Genomic DNA, 6960 nt, shown 5'->3' on the forward strand with positions numbered 1-6960 from the left:
GTATGCCTGAAGTATTTTATTGGGCATGTATGAAAGCACACAAATTAATTGTGTAGTAAGATTGCTTGTTCTTTTATTATTTAGCCTAACATTGGTGCTTCTTGGTAACAAGCCTGCTAATCTCTTAAGATATCCAAAAAGGCTATCTTCGTTTTCGATTAGATCATCAAGACATGACATGAAGACATGAAGAAAGCAAACCCTCGCCGTGTCAACATCATTACTGATATCCCAAGAGGAACGCCTAAACGAGGTTGTTTAAGTACAACATCATACTTAGCGTAAGTACACAAAACATTAGGGCTAATATTAGTAAAGGAATAGTGGAGAAATGACTCAATGCAATGTTTCGAGTCAGTTTATGGGGTGGATAAACTTAGTAAGTTGTTTCTCTGGACCGTTGTACTTTGTCCAAAAAAAAAAAATAACACCATAATGCTTCAGTACTCGGAACATGGAACTGTAAAGGTGAACGAACGTTCAGATTTGCTGGAAACAAATCTTTCCCATGGAACTCGTTCCCACCTGATGTCGGTCTTTATCAATCTTTGCCAAGTTTCAAGAAGAACTTGTGGGTTATAAAGAATAATCGGTAGGGTTTCTTGTATCTTATTTATTGGGATTGTTGGCATGGCATGGTTTTATATACATAGGTGACGCTACTCGGGCCGAACTCGGCTCGAGACGTTGTGACCATGGGTTTGTCCAATGTTAGAAAATCGTCTCTGCTATCCAGGCCGATCCAGGGCAGCTTGAACAGCATGGTTAGACTGGCTAAGGGGGACAATACCCATTGAATTATCTGATTTGACAAGTTTAGTGTTCACTGAGACAGTTCTTTGGAAGTGCCTCAAAACGAGGTACAGTGCCAAATTTTCAAGAACATTGATGTTGAAGTGAGCTCCTAACACCAAGTGTCTGATGCCGAGCGCGCTTCCAATATTGTGTCATCAAGTGTTTGTAATTGGGGCGGGGAAGTCCGGTCCGGTGTGGCGGTTTCAGTCTTCCGCCGTGTGAAACCGCTACACCTGTGCCAATATTGGAACCAAAGATAGTGAGATCTGGGCCCGATATCATGGCTCTGCTTACCTCTGCATTCTGCGCTAACGATAACGATTCCCCGCTTACGTGCAAGCGCCGAATTTCTGCGCTAGCCTTGTAGTTAGCGTAGAATGCCTAACGCGCAGAAGCCAAAATTTGCCGCTTACCCGTGAAATACGCTTGCCATAAGCACAGAATTCCCTGCTTTAGTAAGCGCCGATTCTGTGCTTACGGTATAAGCAGGGCCATGAAATTGGGCCTGGTCAGATCGAGCATTGGCACTGATAACCACATGTGATGGATGCATGGGCAGTAATATGCCAGCAACTAAAGTTGTAAGGGCTCGTCCGCAATCTGATTCGTATCGTAGCGTCATACGTTTATCGACCCTCACATGTTTTCGAACCCCAACTTTGATTCCCGTTTACCGCGAGATTGTGCAAGCTGCACTGGTGACAGAAGCTATGCAGTCTGTGTTTTCATCAGGCTTAATCATACTGAGAATAAAGTTTCCTGTCGTTGGTTATGCTCAAACATAAAATGATTGTTTTGTGGTACAAATCACTAGTGCATTATTATGCCAACATTCAAATGAGTCAAAGAAACATCATCCAACCTCGAAAGTTCAAAACAAAATTACTATTTGCTAGATTGAGTTTCATTCTGCTTTGGTCACTAGATGGATCACGTGAGGTGGTTACTATTTGGGTTTCTATGGTGTGCCAATATGGGGGGGGGGAATAAAATATTTTTTTATTTATTAACTCTATACTGTAATAAATTCAGATAAGCGTAATAAATATTAAATCTACATTAAAGAGAAAATACCATAGATTGGTTTTCTTATCTCCTGAAACCAAACATAACTGGCCTGAAATGGGGGGAAACGGATTGTTATGAAGTGTGAGTGCATCAAGGGGGTGGGGTGTTTTACTTTCATGCCTTATGATATCTCTGGATTCTATATAGCCATAATGCCTTAGGACAAAAATGTAATTAAATTTGTTAAGTAGTAATTGCACAATATTTTTGATTTATTTTTCACGCTATACTAGTTTCTGAATATTCAATAAAATACCAACCAATGAAAGGTGTGAAAACATATGACGTTGCTCCAATGTCGTGCATGCATAAAGCACTGTTAATGGCGGACTGTCTCTTGCAACGTAAAACCAAAGCTTTAAAAATTTCAACACACCATGAAGTGTAAGTGTTATTGTTAAAAAATTGGATAGATGATTTGATAAAAAAAACATTCAGTTTTTGATTGTGAACAATTTTCCTGTTATCCTACTGAAAACACATGACACATGAGGAAGTCCACACTGCTGGCCATGATGCGCAGGGGCGGGCATTAGCCAAGCTGCAGCTGGACAACGCACACAGATGCACCCGGAATGTTTGAATAATGATGCTCCTCTGTATCGGGGAAAGCATCTTCCGAACGGTTGGGCCAGGGTGATTGTCCAATATTAATAGTTGTTCGTTATGAACCCCAACTCTATAACGAGTATTCATGTTTAGTCCGTTGTATGCCCAGGTCCATTGCCCACACCGACTTTTAAACTTGTACAACTATTCTCATATTTTATGAAAGTGGTGACTGTTGAGCATCAGTTGTGAAAACTTAAAGAAATCAGTTATAAACACTGTAAATACAGGGGCACGAATACAGAGACATCAGGAAGAGTGAACCAACAAGTATCTATTTGGACGTTAAACATGAATCACAAAGAAAAACTACAGGGTGTGTCAAAAAGAAGATGACCGGAATTGGTGATTTTTGTCTTTGTCAAAATAAAACACATGACACTCAAACGTTCAGGCACTCGCTCCCACTTGTTAACAAAAAATGTAAGAAATTCACTGAAGTTTCATTGTTAGAGGAGTTATGTCTGTTTTAATAAAGGTACTCATTTTGCAAGCTGTCTACTTGACAACACAAATGTAAAGTATAGCATTTTAGTTGTGCAGGGCGAGTCAAAATGAAGTTGATCGAGATTTATGAATTTAAAAATTGTTTCGATAATAGTTATGCACGTTTGTATTGACACAGTTGGAGAATTATTCTTAATATTGTTTTTGTGGCGTGGGGAAGTGACACATGTCTTGAAACATCATTAAAACAAATTTCAAAGAATTACCATATCACCACACCGCACTAATATCAAAACAACAAATACAAATTTAAGACAAATTTGCTCACTTTGTTAAGCCTCTGTGTTTGTGTAGCCTCTCCGGTTGATCAGGAGGGGTCGCGTTCGGTGAACCTGATACAGGTATTCGACACTGGTAAATATACAATACAAACGAAATAGTTGTGGTGTGGTTTTCCTGCTTCGAATTAAATTTTGTCTTGGCTGTATGTTCGATGTTGATGTTACAATATTATAGAGGGCGCACTCAATATTACTCGCATACCCTAGAGGGTAGTTAAAGGCACTGACACTATTCGTAATTACTTCAAATAATTGTTAGCATAAAAACTTACTTGGTAACGAGCAATAGAGAGCTGTTGGTGGTATCAAACATTGTGAGAAACGGCGACCTCTGAAGTAACGTATAATTTTTGAGAAAGGTTTTTTCTCACTAAAATATTTGAATCGGATTTCGAGACCTCAACTGTGAGGTCTCGAATTCAAGCATCTGAAAGCACACAACTTGTGCGACAGGGTGCTTTTTCTTCCATCATTCTTTCACAACTTCAACGACCAATTAATTGAGCTCAAATTTGTACAGGTTTGTTATTTTATGCATATGTTGAGATAAATGCTTGTCAACAAAATACCAAAATAATGGATAATACACTCATTTGGGGCTGAGGCTTTTTTGCGTTAAACATGGCGGCTGGAAATTTTGGAAGACCAGAGGGTCTACCCTAGACTGATATTTGTCTTCATTCATATACGAATAAAGCCGAGCATTGGTAGCTGTAATAGATTTACATCAACGTCTTCATTGTATTTTCAAGCAGTTTGTATACAGATATAATTCTAGTATTGTGTTATTTTATTTATAGACCTTGCAGTTAAGTGTGTGGACAGCTGTTTATAGAACATTAAATAGATCAATAACTATTCCCAAAACAAGCAAAGTATACAACTAATTCAGTGTTAATTTGAGCACGTATCGGGAACTATCACGTATTATACCCAAAAAGACCACCATAACCCCATCCAATCCCAATTCACATCTCCAACCCCAGATAACACTTGAAATGTTTAGAGAATTATTTTCAAAAATTGCGGCATCGAATGTGACAAGTGGTTTGAAATAATTATGTGAAATATTTGGCAGATTTAACAAAAATGTTGAGCCTTGTGACTCAATGCCCGTAAGTCCATGCACATCTTAGAAAGAGTAATTAGGCCTAGCCCAATGGGTTTATCCAGTTTGTTTGTGTTTGCTGTCGATGACACGCCTTTTTTAATCAAAATCTTGTTTTCCGTCGCTGTCATCTACGACCATTAGTCACTTTCACCCATTCTTATGTCGAATGTTTTTGCCTCTGAAACAAATTGAAGCCGTCCTTCAACTAATTCGACGTATTTAAATTGATATACCATCCCAGTGCAATCTTGTTTCAAGTCTTCTGTTTTTGGCCATGCGTAACCCAAGTGCCGAAGTGCCACTGCAAGTAGGCTAGCGGTTGGCATTTCATTTCTTGTCATTTCTTTTTCATGACGGGTTACGACTGTTGCAAAGAAACGGCGCCTACGCGACGCGAAAACATAGTGTTGTCATGCACATTTGAATTGCCTTCCTCAAAAATTGTCCTGATGTTTTTTAAATCGATTTCTTGAAGCAACAAAATTCCCCTTAAAGGAACACGTTGCCTTGGATCGGTCGAGTTGGTCTTTGAAAAGCGTTTGTTATAAAATGTATATAGGTAGAAAGATGCTGTAAAAGTAGAATACAATGATCCACACAAACATGCCTCGAAATTGTACGGTTTTCCTTTTACCTCGTCGACTACACAGTCGGCCATTTATGGGAGTCAAATTTTTGACTCCCATAAATGGCCGACCGTGTTAGTTCGCACAGTAAAAGGAAAACCACGCAATTTCGAGGCAAACTTGTGTGGATCATTGTATTATACTTTTAAAGCATCTTTCCAACCATATGCTTTTTATAACAAACGGTTAAAAACGCTTTTTTATATACCAACTCGTCCGATCCAAGGCAACGTGTTCCTTTAAAAACGACAGTGGCAATTATTGTGCAGTAGCAGTGCACTATACTTTCAATATTAAAGTATTATTTCGAGCATCGAAGAAAAACTCATTTATCCACGGCAAATAGTGATCCGGTCCGCTAGGCCTCATTGTCTCCTTGTTTTTGGAGACGCACGGTCTGGACTAATCATGATGCGTGTTTTAAAGGTTCTATCAATTTGAAGGACCAATCACAACCGGCGTGTAGGTCGATAACGCTTCGGTAAGCATTGTTGCAGTTCACTCTCTGTCTCGGCAACGGATAGAGAAGGTCCAAATAATTTTTCTCCCTACCCACCTCTCCCATAATAAAGACACATTTATATCAGCAATTGATAATATCACCCTCGACGATGATACATTAAAATCTGGATTAAGGCTGTTCTCTGCAAAATAGTTACAATGCTAACCAGTGATTAAATGATATGTGGGGAAAAGGTGGTTTGTAAAAACTGACTTAAATTATGATAAAATATAAATAATTAGCTTGAATTCATAGTTTCTTTCAGGTAGACTCCTATGAGAAATGCTTCGGCAGACGCTCGGAGCAGGTGATGTATTATGTATACATGTGTACTTATAACAAGAGACAAGAATTAATCAGCCATTAAATCGCATGTGCATGCTTGTTTTTATTGCCAGGTCCCTCTGGCTTCACCGGTAATAGACACCGTGTGGTGGAGTCAGTGCTTTTGAGTAGACACTTCCAAACCCGTTTATTGGGATGCAATGTGTATTGTAAGTCCGCGGCGAACTTATTTGAATTGAATAATTCTTAGACTCCTGGTATAGACATCAGGAAGTTCCTCAAGTATTATCACTGGAGGTAAAGAATTGTGTGTAGTGGCATTTTGTCCACTTTTGTTTTAACCTTTTGAGTTGGCTGACTCCTTTCGTTGTTGAAATGTTTTCTGTTGAACGAAAGAGTAAAATTGAGAGAAATAAATTTTGACCCTGTCCGTGCTAGACAGCGAACAACAAATACTTTGTGTCATTAGTCTTTCATTATTTGTCCGGGATAAACAGAGGGCGCTATTCAATATATTCTGTCAAGATTGTGATCACATAATATGTTTTATTGTTAGTGGCCGTGATTCATATGATCTGTACCCTTTCAAACGCAGATTTGAGTTGGTCTAAATTGTGGTTTCTCTAAATATTAATAGCCTAAAATCAATGCAGTGTGTTTTAACATTGAGTTGGACTATTTCTACGTTCCGTGGTTTTTTAAGTTTTATGTGCAAAGTGTTCCCGGGGCAATATAGTGGCCATCGGTCATCAGGCAGCCGTGCTGCTCCACCGACTGGAAACATTTTGAAATCATATATAATCTTGTTTACAAAGTGGTTTACATTATTATTATTATTTTTATTTTTTTAGGAAATGAAGAAACTTTTTCGTGGACTATATTCTCCGAATAAGCCCTTAAATGTTTTGAAAAGAATGTATGATAACATCAGTTTCGGAATTTTCAGAATAATGTTGTTGTTTGGATTTTTAGTTGTCTTCCTGTCGAAGGAAACGCACTTCGATCCACAAGGGGATAAACACGGCAAGCTGGCAACAGGCTATCGCTATTTAAACTTAGTTTAAAGACAATTAATTCCATTCGTAATGCTACTCTCACACTGGGAAGAAAATGTTAGCGAATGTGCTTACGAACGGAAATATTTGACAATCGCTCAAACTTCGCAACATTTGCCGT

This window comes from Asterias amurensis, chromosome 7, assembly GCF_032118995.1.
Source record: "Asterias amurensis chromosome 7, ASM3211899v1".
NCBI classification, from domain to species: domain Eukaryota; kingdom Metazoa; phylum Echinodermata; class Asteroidea; order Forcipulatida; family Asteriidae; genus Asterias; species Asterias amurensis.